The sequence below is a fragment of the Acomys minous genome, assembly GCF_964271855.1.
Source record: "Acomys minous genome assembly, chromosome: 1".
Classification (NCBI taxonomy): domain Eukaryota; kingdom Metazoa; phylum Chordata; class Mammalia; order Rodentia; family Muridae; genus Acomys; species Acomys minous.
The window spans coordinates 42,437,800-42,450,023 of record NC_140483.1 but is presented as its reverse complement, the minus strand read 5'-3'; the positions used below and the strand labels follow the sequence as shown (position 1 = coordinate 42,450,023).

The window sequence follows — 12,224 nt, the reverse complement described above, 5'->3', positions numbered from 1 at the left end:
ACTATGTTGTGTAAAAACATCTCTCCTAAGTAGTATGAAACAGTAATAGGGCTACACCAGCCCTAGAATTCTGACCTGTCTCAGAACAATTCTTTCTTTCTGTATCATTCTGACCCAGCAAATAAGACACTAAAGAGCAAGCGAGATGACTCAGCGTTAAAAGGCACTTGCTGCCAAGCCTGACGACTTGAGTTCAACACCCAGGACACACATGGTGCAAGGAAGAAAACCAACTCTCCAAAGTTGTACTCTGACCTAAACACACACACAGAGAGAGAGAGAGAGAGAGAGAGAGAGAGAGAGAGAGAGAGAGAGAGAGAGAGACAGAGAGACAGAGACAGAGACAGAGAGACAGACACAGACACCAGACACAGAGAATGAGCACACAGCTATTGAACATAAGCAACATCTACATACACATATATGCTCACAAAATGAACATAGTTTTTAAAAGACACAACATCCCAGAAACATTTGGAAATTACACAATAAGAAACAGTTATTAAAAATGCTTAGAAAGAAGGTGACATGATAGAAACATGAGGTTTTACTTTTTAAAAAAACAAAGGAAGGAAGAGAAAAAAGAAATACTACAAATGTGTGCCTAACGTTCATTTTCTTGCAGTTCTGGAAAGGGGAGGTCCAAAATCAAAATGCTGTGTGTCTGGGTCTTCAGCATCCACTCTTTGTTTACAAGCCTTCTCATCACATCCTCACATGTCCCCTCCCTCTTTTCATATGCCCCACATGTCTCTGTGAGCTCACATTCTGTTATGAGAACATGTGTCCAGCTGCATTATGGCCCCTCTGACTGATCTTTTTCAAATTAATTATCCCTCTCAACCACAGTCGATAACATAGGCATAGCAGTCCAGGATCCAGTAATAAAGGAGGGGTTGTGAACGGTGAAGTGTGCTTGCTGAGCGGGGCAGACAGTGAACAGGAGAAGCCTACCTGTTTTGAGACCCGCACTGTGCCACGTCTTTGGTTAGAAGGCAGTGCAACACTTTTTCACTGGGGCAACTGTCCCATCTGATTATTAAGCAAGCTCCCATGCACAACCCCAAGCATTCCATACCAATGAACACACACTATTTAATACTTCCCTGTAGTATTTTCCTATACAGCCTTGCCACTAGGAAACACTCACTCAGAGGAAGCACGCGCGCGCGCGCGCGCGCGCACACACACGCACACACACACACACACACACACACACACACACACACACACACAAATACCCTCCTCAGTCCCCAGCCAGTTTCTCATGTTATTTCCTTGATATTCAGGTTGGCTGTTATTTTCCATCCTTTCACCTAACCAAGTGACCATTCTGGGCATATTTTAGAGTCATAGACATTTGGAGTTGGAGGAAATATTCCTATCATGCCAGCCATCGTTGTGCATCAAGTTCACAAGCAGAGGCCTAAGGAATGGACAAGCCCAGTCAGGTTTGCTTAGCTAGGGGACAGCTGTACATTCATTTCCTGTTCTTTATACCTCCATGTATGCAGTAAAGACTTTTTAAAATTAATCAAAATTAAAATGTAATATATGCACCTTAGTTTGGTCAGTAGGTTAAGTGACAAAGTTATTAGTTTGGTGGTGTGACCCATACTTAATGAAAGGCTTTGAGGAAACAACAGTTACTTAATTTCACCATGTGACTGATAAAAGATGACTTCGTGCTTTTACTTCATCTTTTATACTTTTCTGTGTTTGAACAATAGTGACAAGTTGTTTGCCTACAAATACTACACAGGTTGTTTGAAAACGCCCTTTGTCACTCAGAACAATACGGAATAATAGTACCCTGATAATTGGAAACTACGCAACGTTCATTTTTTAGAAAACAGAAGGATGTTCTGCTTTCTCCCTTATCGAAACTGATAAGGTGACTCAGTCGGTGCAAAGCCTTTTAAGCACACTTAACAAAGTGGGGCACCAAGAAATGTAGTGCTTTGAGACCCGAGCTGTAAGTTCTCTGCAGAGTGCAAGTTGCAAATACCCTCAAGTTGACCGTTTGGAGCATCTGTTTTGCTAAGGGCTCCATTCCCTCTTTTAACGGAAGGGTTTTGTTTTGCTTTGTTTTCTACCTCACCTGTTCTCTGAGGCAAACAGTATAGTCAAAGCCCCCTGGAAAGCCATCTGATGAGCAGAACTGTCTCCTGGGCGCCATTTTATGCTAGATGAACTTTCTCGCTCTGCCTTTAAGCCAGCATGGAACAGCAACTATTTTGGAAACTTGGGACACTGATCTTGTTCGCACTTAAAAATGTGGATGTCAACAAGATCTTTAAGTGGAAGCAATGAACTAAAAACTATAAGGGGAGTTGTGTCTTGGCATAGTCACATACTTTAACCATTGAAACACGAAAACACAAGTCTGCAGGTCCAGGATTGTGTAATGTGAAATAAGGCCTCAAGGTCACAATTCTCTTCTCAGATAAAAGAAATTTTAAATCTAGATACTGTGAATGCAATTCCCTTTTGAAGTGAGAAACAATCCCAGTCTTTTGCAGGATTAAGGAGTCCGTAAAAACAAAGTTTGTATTTTAGGAAAATATTCTCAATGTTTCTTTTTTTTCTCTCTCTCTCTCTTTTCTCTTTTTTTTTCTCTCTTTTTTTCTCTCTTTTTTCTCTTTTTTTCTTATTTTTTTCTTTTTTTTTCATTTTTTTCTCAATGCTTCTTAATCCCCTTTTGGTTGTGGACCCTGGTGGCAGTCTAGTGAAGCTTAGGAACTCCTCAGTAGAGCATGAAGTTAAATTCATTTAACAAAACCCCCAGTTTATAAAGGGAAACAATTATGGTGAGATAAGGTACTATGGCAGTTCTATGTATATTAACTAATACTTAAGTGTGGCTTGGTGCCTCTGAAGCACACACCAGCGTTGTTCTAAATTTGATTCAATAATTTTGAGGACAGAATGATTCCCAGAAGTATAAAGGCTAATATGATAGAAAATGTACTCACCTTTGAATTCAAAATAAAATAAAATACCATATGAAAAGAAAAACATGTATTCTCTCTGTGCCACTGTCCTTTGCTGGCACCATAATGCACTTGTACTATACCCTGAATATTTGGGTGTTATACAATGATAGACTGAATTAGATTAATTAGAATCATTAACATTCCAAATACCAATTGTATATTTCCTCAACCTTTGTGTCTGAGCTAGAAAGCTATACGGAAGGCATTAATCAAATCTATAAGGTTTCAATTCAGCTTCTACAGATGCTTTTTTAAATATAAAATTAACAGACCTAATGTGTGACACTCCCTTTCGTGTTACAGATGAGGAAGTTGGGTGACTGTAACTAAGCCATAACCTAAGTCACATGGGCAGAACCAGGAGAGAAGCACACGGTGACTTTCCATTTCATGACCTGTCATGAAAGCAGGAGGGAAGGAGGGAGACAGGAGGGAGGGAAGGAAGGAAGGAAGGAAGGAAGGAAGGAAGAAGAGAAGGAAAGAAGGGAAGGAAATCTTATGAACGGGGCAGTACAGCTAGTCACAGTAAAGCCAGGACCAATCTCAAGCCTCTGACCAGAGCATCCACTCCTTTTACATGCTGGACAGCTTGAGCCTCTCAGCCTAAGGCTCCAATTAGTTCAGAATTAAGGCTCTTTTATGGGCAGAGAATATATGAAAATAGCTAATGGACTTAAGAAAAGTGTGATTTTATTTTAGCTTTGAAGAAATATATGAGTCAATATTTCAATAACATTGTTTTTGTCAGAGGCAGGAAGAACCCATCACTTTCATTATGATAGCCAGCTGTTCCCTAAGACTCTAGTGATTGAAAAAGAAGCAAAGGAACTGACTTTTAGATTAAAAAAAAAAATGTCAGCGTGAAGAAAGCACATCCTGATAGTAGGATCCTGTGGAAGATCCTCTTTTTGATTATCGTTTTATTACTAATTGTCTCAGACATAATATGATTCTGGTTTGGTTTGGATTTGCTTTGGGTACTTCTTGGGATGCATGCCAGAGCTTGCCTCACACATGCTAGGCAAGCGGCCCTTCAGTGCAATCAAATTCTAGGACATCTTACACTCACACTCTGAGAGCTGAGTATGGTGACACACAAGGAAACTAAGGCTCCAGGCTGGTCTACAGAGTGAGTTCCAGCCCAGAATATCTGTCTTAAAATAATATATTCTTTAAATGTTTCCTCTGAAAACTGGAGTGACAGACAAAAGGCTGATGATGGACTGCAAGTGAGACCTGAGGGCTTTGCCAGGGAACCAGGAGGAGCAGGGGAAGAGGCAAACAAACACTGAACAACAAACCAACCTCAGCAGCGGTTCTCCCAATTAGGACATGAAGAAAACATATTCCAGACGGTTGGCTATTGGAGCAGGTAAAAAAACCATTGAGATCCAATGAAGTGTAGAACCAGGCCTGACAAGGATAGGGAGAGGCATGGAATCTAACGGGGGTTTGAAAAGAACAAAGGCTCCATTCCTGCCTACAGGAAACCAAGCCAAAGTGCGACACACCCTGCTAGTTACTAAGTAACTTACATAAAATGACCTGAGTCCTAAAAGTTCTTGGATTGCTATGTATTATTTTTATTCAAGATTTTCATGTTTAGGATTTGGTCCTGTTTGGGTTTTTGTCTTATTTAATGCAGTTTCATTTTCAAGGTTTCAATTCTTCCTTCTTCCTTCCCCCCTCCTTCCTTCCCCAGTCCTTCCCTCCCTTTTTTCTTCCTCTCTCTCTCTCTCTCTCTCTCTCTCTCTCTCTCTCTCTCTCTCTCTCTCTCATTCTCTCTCTCTGCCTTTCGCTCGCTTTCTTTCTTTCTTTCTTTCTTTCTTTCTTTCTTTCTTTCTTCCTTTCTCTCTTCCTCCATTCTTCTTTCCTTCTTCTTTTTGGAATGGGCGAGGTCATGGGTGGGGTGAGTAGGGTGGGGGGGGACAAAAACAAAAACAGAAGACACACACTCAAAAATCAACTATATAGCCCCATTCCACACCTATCATCTAAGCACAGCTATGAGTCACAACACAACCAGGCAGTGGTTGTGTTCTAAAAGCCTATCCTCAGAACCTGAAGAGGCATCCCCACTCATGGAGGTGACTTGGCTCCCTTCTCGACCTCCAGGATCCCACCCTCCTGCACCCTCTTAGCTTAGGAGTCCCTGTATGTGACAGTCCCACACTAACAAGGCTGCCTTCCTTCTCCTGGACAGACCTGGTGCACAGGGCTCTGAATAGAAGACCTTACCTCCACTTTACTCTGATGACAAAGACTTTCTTTCCTGAACCATCACGTTTGATCAAATTATCTGATTGGCAAATGTGCTATAGTCTTCAGAAGCCCATGATCCTTCTAGAAATGTGCTGTAGTTTCCACAAGCCCCTCATCCTTCTAGAAAGGATCCTTTCTTTCCTGCACCTGGATCTGCACTGTCCTCCGGCTTCAGGCACTGGCATCACACTTCATCTTCTCCTCTAGTCTGTCCCCATCATTGCATTGAGATGGACCTGGTGAAGATCAAGAATGACCTACCCCGTCCCTAACACAGAGGTCAACTCTCCATCCTCATCCTACTCACCTTTGTCTGCTCTGGAACTACTATCCTTCTCAGGCTCCCATATTACCCTAAACCCCTCTTTTCTCATCTAATTTTATAGTTGCTTTTTTGCAGCTTCCTTTACCAATGCTGTTCTCTGCCAGAAGCCGGCGTGAGCCATGCTATCCTCCCTCTATTCACCTTCTACACATTGCCTCTCATCTCTTATATATTCTTTATTCTTTTTTATTAATTTATTCAAGTTGCATCTCTGTTGTTATCCTTTTGCTTGTCTCTTCCCATTCCTCCCTGCCTCCCTCTTTCACCCTATTCCCCTTCCCTAGGTCTATGACAGAAGAGGACCTCCTCACCCACCATATGCTCACAGCCTATCAAGTCTCATCTTGGTAGCCTTCCTATTCTTTATCTGTCATCTCTTATATCTTAAGTTGACCATTTCATCATTTGTCATTGACAAGAGAGGCGGCTGTCACTACAGACAATGAAAATGAGGAAGTTCTGTTTAAATATTGTAAACTTTCACAAATTTTTAAATTTAAATCCCTGGTTATTTCTAGCTCAGAACATAAATATTAAGTAACAGATTGTAAAGACAATTTAGTGGCTTTAAAGTAATCCTTTTTGTTTGGGTATTTATTCTTTAGTTTTGGCACTAGGGCCTTGCATATGCTCAGCAAATACACTACCACTGAACTATGCCCCAGCCCTATTGTTTTACTACTCACTTTGAGTCATGACCTCACTAAATTGACCAGGCTAGCCTTGAACTTACTCTGTATTTCAGGTAAGACTTGAACCTACAATCCGCCTACCTGGGATTACAAGCCTGCACTTATACCCTTGGATTCAAGAAACGTTTTTAAAATATATTTTTTGCTATTAAAAAAATCTTCCTAAAAGTTGGTTGTAACTTCTGAGAATCAAGGGCCTATCAATACTTGGAAGATGTTATTTGGACATGTACATTATACTGAAAGTAAAATGCAATTCCATGAACTATAAAAATGCCAGGTTTTTATTCTTTACTCTGTGTACATGGACTCGGGTAATTTTAAAATCTTCTCCTCTTTCTTTATGACAGACGAATGAAAAGTAGGTAGAAACCTGTTTGAGGGTATGGTGGGCACAGTAGTAACTAACAGCTATTGAGATATCATAACTATTGATGAAAGAGTCATTTCAGAATGATCTGTATCATTATGTATGTATCCATCTTGATGCATTTTCCTCCAAGTTGATTTTCTATAAATTCTGACGTAATTGTTCTAAATTACTTCTCTCAATGTTTTCATAATATTGCACAAAATACTGGCAAAAAAATTCACAGAATCAATTGCCTTTTTGTTTCCATAAATAAACACCGGAACCTAAAACTGTACAGCGTACTTTTTCTTCTTCTAGATGATCCCTAGGCAAGCAGAGTCTTCTGGAATTACAGATTCATGAGTCCAACAAAGAAACACCTTTCAACTAGGGGTTAACAATCAGTTTGCTGCTCATGGGCTGCATTCAATTTGCTTATCTTGTCTAAGATATGAGCATGAGGTGTGATGCAAATAGGAAGTGTGCCAATTCACTGACTGAAACTCAGAAGCTATTTGCTGACCTAATGTTTCTAGAGGCAAAGTTGCACCCAGTGTGCAGGCCTCAGCTATTACATATTACTTATGACCAAGTCATGCATATGAGTACTGAGACAAGTTTATAACTGAAGTTTATAAGCCCTGAGAATAAGTGTCTCTCTTCTTTATTATAAGCATCTGAATTACTAGGAAAAGTAAAATTTGTTCCACAAAGGATGAATGCAGCTGCTATATACTAACTGTCCAACATAATCGGGGATCGAAAAAACCTTAAGACTCCAAACAGTCTAAGAAATGTCTCTGTTACAACCTGGATGTAAATCCTTTGGTTAAATAAAATTTTATCGTGATTCATAAAAACCACTCTTTAATATGTCTATTTTGTAGATTTGATAAAATGTCATATGCTTCGTTGTCTTTAAAGCACTATGTACTTATATAAAACACTAAGTAGTTCAAAAATCCTGAAATTACAAATCAAAAACTAATTTTCCCTCTGAAGTGCTAGTGCAATGTCCTCTTGGCCAGTGCCCATGTGGCAAGGGCAGAACAAATGAGGTGCTGTGGGGCTGGACTTGGGGACAGTGTCCTTTTCTGAGCCTTCCCTTACAATGTTTCTGTTAGCTCCAGTAGGAGGAGGTTGACAAGCACAAAAAAAGCACATCATGAACAGGGAATATGAACAAGTCAGAGGCTTTAATGAAATATGCAAAGTACACCAGGATGGATGCCATGGGCACAGACTTGGACAGAGCCCTGTTTGATTTTCCCCCAAATTTCCCTTTTCATATCTGTAAGTGTTGACAGTAATGACTACTCTGCTAATTCACAGTTATCAACAACAACAGCAAAGGGGAAAAAATGGAATTTTCTGTTCATTTTGTTGTTTGTTTTTTCTTTTTCAGTACTGGGGATTGATTCCACAGTTTAGTGAACGCTTGGCCCACAGATGAACTTAATGCGTAGCCCAGGTATGCCTTGAACTTGTTAAACCTCCTGCGTCAGTTTCCCAAGTAGCAGGGATTACCTGCCTATGCCACCAGCCTCAGTTATGGATGAAGTTCTTACACAGCCTTTTTATAACCTGTACAGGACTACGATAAAAGGTGATAATAATAGAACTCCAGTTCTATACTTTTCAAACTAAATGGTTGTGAAGTAGCTCATAAATACAAACAAAATGGGTAAGAAATTATAAGTTGATCCCTGCAGACATGTGAGTTTTCTATATTTGAGAGGAATGCTGAGATTAGACACATAAGGGACACTAGTCTGCTAACTCAAAACCTACTGTTACATTAAATTCGGAAACGTGCCTGCAGACTCCAAAGCCAAGCAAAGGAGTAGAAAACTAAGGAACAGGAAGCAAATCCTTCATAGCCACATGTGTTAGTGAGAAGGGAAAGAAAGCTGAGGGCAGTGTTTCTATTATCTTTTAATCCCAGCTCACTCACAGGCCTTTGTTGAGTTGCTCTAAAGATATCTGGATTAATTAGGCGATTAAACTGGTAGTGCAACTTTTCAAAGCCGCTTATCATCAGCAGCACTGCGTTATTTACTTTTGTTTTAGAAGAGAAGGAAACTGTGCTTAAAGATTGCTATGAGTGGATTAAGAGTCACAGACAGTAAAACAATAACTGAGGTCTACATATCAAGAGCAGCAAATCCATGCTGCAGTCCCACCCCCAACACCCGCATATCCACTGCCACCCCTCACCTGCCCACACACAGGTAATGGTTTCAAAAGATCTGAAGAACATCTTCCCTGCTTGCTGCCTTCCCTGAAAAGAACCCCAATCATGGTCAGTTCCCCAGCTCTTTGTTACCCCAGTAGTCAACAGATGGGTCCAAGTTCATTATTGACAAACATGAGCATTCTTTAAAACAAACAAAACCTTTCTTATTTGTAACCATCACATAAGCAGCCTTTATTTAGCCTTTGCCCTACCTCCTTAGAGAAGAATATAAATACATTCTTTTATTTCGTTGCAATTTTCTATTATTTACCAAGATTGTGACAGTGGCTTTGTAATTAGCTTTGTAATAAGCAATACCATTGAAACACATGATCAATCTGGGAAATTAAATTTAGGATGTAAGGACAAAAGTGGAGTATACATTTTGGTTAAAGCAAAAGGCTCATCAGAAGCTGTAAAAAAAAAATGACAAGTCTAATATGTCATGACTGATTAGTATTGGGGTTGAGTCTAGAATCTAGGTCACTTGCTTTCTAGGCGAGTGACTCTATGCATGGCATGAAGGTGCTTGGAATTCCTAAATATTAGTGAACACGTGCCCGTGTGGACACTAGAGTACTGACATCGAGGCAGAATCCCACTCGAGGGTGGAGGTCTTTGCGGCTTAACTTTGATAAATGATCAGAACAGTCCATCCCTTTGACAAATGTATGAATTTCTTCCTTTCAACATATGTTAGAAGAACATATGCTCATTCTTCTAGGAGGACTCAGAGTCCTGAAAATGTCTGTGAAGGAGTTAGTGATCAAAAAGACAGAAAAGGGGTAAAAGAAATGTCACTCACAGGCATTGCGAGGTAGGGTGGGGGAATGTGGTGATAAATAGACTGGGAAGAAGAGGAACCATGGCAACTTCTGTCTTCCTCTTTTTTTATTCCTGGGACGTGTTTATTAATATTTAAACAATCAAACAGCTGGCTTCAGGACTCTGCTTTCTAAGCAGCAGCAGTAGGAAGGACAAGTGTTAAAAGCAGGCCAATATACCTCTATGACATGAGCCTCACCAGGGGCTAAGATATAGGTCTCATAATTTTATTTTTCCTATTTAAAAATAAATATGAAATGCCATTAAAAAATGAAATGGTGTTTCTTCCCATGAACTATGCTTCCCTTGGAGGAAGTTTGTAAAAAAAAACTTTGAGAACAGGCCAATTAAACTTCTCTATGAATTTCACAATTGTTGCTTAACTTAAAATTTAACTCTTCCTGAGCTTGATGAAAACAAAAACCAACTTCACTGGCAAGATCTCAGTATGCCTGGGATATAATTTCAGAATCAATGGGTTTACTTCATTAAATTCCCTATGAATCTCTTTGACTACAATTTCAAATGTATCAAAAAAACAAAAATAAAAACAAAAACAAAAACCAGGAACAAACCAAAATATATCCCCTTTGTCAAATTAGAACCCCAAATATAACAGTAGAAGCCACCCCTTCTAAGTGGCATGTCTCTAACACTCTCCACTGGCCTTCACTGAAAGGAGCCAACATCAGGTGCGTTTTTTCTTAGCCCAGTTTTTGAAGGGATGGATACATAAGACTGGAGTCATTACAAGCTGGAAAAGACTAAAAGAGGTTAAGCCACTGTTAGTTCAAAACCAAATGTCTTTCCCCTTCCTTCTTTTGAACACCAGTTCTAAAATAGTATCCACATTCAAAATTCAAGCCTGCAACTTGATGAAGTATTTTGAAGAAAAAATAAATAAATAAAGTTTTGACTTGTTCTCCTGTCACAAGTTACCCAAAGACTGAGGGACTAGCAATGCTTGTTAGCACACGGTTAGTTTGTCAATATTGGCTGTCACGTATTTGCAGCAACACATTCAATACCCGGGAATTCTCTGAGTACGTCACCAATATGACTTTTTTTTTTAAACAATTAAAATGTAAATGAGTCACCAAACTGCCCCTAAAGATCTTCACTGTCAAGCCGCCTGCAACTCAAGTCCAGGAGTCAGGAACCATTGGATGCCATCACGTGGAACACAAAGACACGCCGCCGCCAACTCACTTCTCTATAAATTCTAAATTTCCCTGCACCCGCTGAAAGAAACAACTTACACCTTTATCACAATCTGCTTTTAGACCCAGGAAAGCAAAACCTCAATCAGAAGAAAATTGAAGCCTGCTTTGTGAGTCTTTCCCAAAGGCAGAGGAGCCAAAGAAATGAGGTTTGTCTCGCGTGGCTACCTTCCCTCCTAGCAAGCTGCCCACGGCTAGCTACGGAGAGTGCGAGTGAGGAAGCAGGCAGGAAGAGTAAATGCATGGCTTACAGTTCCCCGGGTAAATTGAGAATCCTCAGGCTCCTCTGTGCCTCTAGCGTTCTGTCAGTCAGGATTCCCCCCTTCACAGTTCCGACTTGAAGAAACTTCTTTTGCCGCTGGTAGGAGGGGCTAAGAAGTGGGCGGGTCGCTCTGCCTCTGTGGATGTTAAGGTGGAATTCAAGCATGCTCAAGGGCTCCTCTGGAGAAGAGTAAAAGGCTCAGTGTGCATGCTTAGTTTTCACACACAATCAGGCCTTTGAAGTCAGAAAACATGCGACACAGAAAAAGTGTGATCTACCTGGTCCAGTACACGTGTGTGTGTGTGTGTGTGTGTGTGTGTGTGTGTGTGTGTGTGTGTGACTGCTGCTTGCCCTTAACCAGTCACTACTTCCTCTTTTTTCTATAACATTGAGAGCAAAGTTAAAAAGATAGTGAACTATGTTGAGCATTTTTAAAAGAATTATTATTATGTATACAGTGCTCTCCCTGCATGTAAACCTGCAGGCTAGAAGAGGGCATCAGATCACATCATTAGATGGTTGTGAGCCACCAAATGGATGCTGGGAATTGAACTCATGGCCTCTGGAAGAGCAGTCAGTGCTCTTAACTTCTGAGCCATCTTTCCAGCCCCCATATGTTGAACACTTTTAAAGTGTTTTAAAGGCTACATTTAAAACAAATGCCAAATATAATAATATGTGTATATATATTACATATAACATACACAGACACACACACACACGTGTGTGTGTGTGTGTGTGTTCAGACTTAGAAACAACAACAGATCAGGCAGAATCTGAAGTTTGCAAGGCAAGTTGAAGCATTTCAGAACTTTTATATGAAGTAAGTATTGCATCTTACAAGTGTAATCCCAGCTGTAATCCCAGCATGTGGGAAGTGGAAACAGGAGAGTCTGTGAGTTCAAGGCCAGCCTAAGTTAGGTAGTGAAGCCGTATCTCAAAGCAAACAAACATCCTGAGAATCCACGAAATACCAGTATCCCAAGAACCCTGGTTAGGAAGCGTGTATGCTTCTGCCGTATCAGCAGTGGTCACTCTTGCGCCTTCCTCCCTA

General features: G+C 40.4%; 1 protein-coding gene across 1 annotated transcript in view; it reads right to left on the bottom strand.

Moving 5' to 3' along the window:
* Window positions 1–11,305, bottom strand: part of PLA2G4A (phospholipase A2 group IVA) — a 140,325-nt gene extending 129,020 nt beyond the window's left edge. The window contains exon 1 of the mRNA XM_084797446.1: window positions 11,160–11,305. The gene's annotated coding sequence lies outside the window, so the exon portion shown is untranslated. The remainder of the gene's footprint in view (window positions 1–11,159) is intronic.
* Between the last annotated feature and the right edge of the window lie 919 nt (window positions 11,306–12,224).